Raw genomic sequence first — 1844 nt, 5'->3', positions numbered from 1 at the left:
CAATGATAAAGCCACAGTTTACAAAGAGAATATAATAGTTAAGGCCAGTTTTTAAAGTATTATCTATCAGTTTCAAATTTACCCTTTTAAAAATTGATTTTAAGAGAGAGATAGCAAGAGAAAAATCGGTTTTGTTGTTCAACTTATTTATACTTCTCCTATGTGCCCTGATCAGGGATCAAAACCACAATCTTGGCCTATTGGGATGATGGTCTAACCAATTGAGCTCTGCAGCCAAATTAAATTTACCCTTCTATATTTTGCTTTGTGATGCTGGAACTAGAACTATGAAAATTGCATTTTTGATTTGTCAGCTTGCTTCCTGTTAAGCTCTGGCAGTAAGGGGCAATAAAGTGTAATCATAAAACAAAATGGAGAAGAAATTCTTTTTCTTATTCTTACCATTTACTCTGTTCCTATTAGCATCACCCCAGTAAAACTTCACTGACAGTAACATTTACTCATGTTAGCAGTAGTTGACTATATAGTTTGCAGTTTTTCAGACACTATGCTGATTGTGCCCCCCTCATGGAAACTGATACCAGTGGTCACTCCAGCTTCTGTTAGTTCTCAGTCACAAACCCATGAGTGCCCTCATTTGAACAAAAAATAGCAGCACCAACTAAGTAGCATATCCTTCTTTGGTCTCCCAGCTCTAGATAAGGTAGTTGCTTCCAGCAGTTTTTAGCTCTGTGATAGTCAAAAGTTGTTATATTTTTTGGTTCTTTAATATCTTTTGTATTACACTATAATAACTTTTATATTACAGTAGAGGGCCAGTGCATGGTGGGGTCCGTCGGGGTGGCCTGCGGGGATTGGGCCAAAATTGGCAGTCCAGTGCTGCCTGCTGCTCCTGCCTGTTGCTTTCGCTCATCCCGGACCCTCTGCACCTGCCACGGGCTCGCACCCAGTCAGTCCTGATTGGGAGAGGCTTTGCGACACAGCAGTGGTGCTCACCATCATGAGCCCTGCATCTGGCACCTGTCCCGAGGACGGGGGGGGGGGGGGGTTGGGCAGGATACGATTGTCCCTCTGGGTGGGTGGTGGGACGCCCTTGCTGGCCCAGGATCTGGATCCGTCCTGCTGACATTTTCTCAGGTTGTTGGGATCCACCTGGTGGCTGCTTTTATATAATTTCCTTGCGGAGCATCTAGGGAGGGGAAGTAGCAGCGGTGCCCAAGGCCAACTTCCAGGAGGCCTGCGGCACTGTTGGGATCATGCCAGCAGCACCAGTCTATCTGTGCCAGGCCCGTTCTCCAGAGATTGGACCTGCAGGACTGCTGAGGAGGGGAGGAAAGGAGTGGCTGCCGCCAGGCTGGTGGGCTGCCAAAACAGGTCATTCAGCTGAGTGGCGCTACTGCTGTGGGAGCACACTGACCATCAGGGGGCAGCTCCTGCGTTGAGTGTCTGCCCCCTGGTGGTCAGTGAGCATCATAGTGACCAGTCAACTGGTTGTTCGGTCACTTAGGCTTTTATATATATCGACTAGGGGCCCAGTGCACAAATTCGTGCACCTTGAAAGGAACTGTGGGCCACGAGGCTGTGGTGGGCACAATGGCAGGTCTCAGCCCATCCTCCACATCCCCTCCCTGCCCCTCTCATTGTGGCTCCTGGTCCCCTGTTTTCTTGCAGCCCCGCTCCTGCTGCCACCACTCCCATGCACTGACAGTGCCGTCCCTGCTCGCATCTGCTGTCAGCATGGAGTGATTGGGGCCAGCGCCAGCAATGGGTGGCTGGTGCCCTCAGGGGCGATCAGGGCTGGCAGCTGCCGCTCGCACCTGCTGATGGCACAGATCAATTAGGGCTGGTGCCAGGTGCTGGCAGCAGGTGCGAGCGGCAGGTCT

The sequence above is a fragment of the Myotis yumanensis genome, unplaced genomic scaffold, assembly GCF_028538775.1.
Source record: "Myotis yumanensis isolate MYYU_CA2020_CCGP unplaced genomic scaffold, mMyoYum1.0.hap1 SCAF_2, whole genome shotgun sequence".
Classification (NCBI taxonomy): domain Eukaryota; kingdom Metazoa; phylum Chordata; class Mammalia; order Chiroptera; family Vespertilionidae; genus Myotis; species Myotis yumanensis.
Note: the sequence above shows the minus strand (reverse complement) of the source record.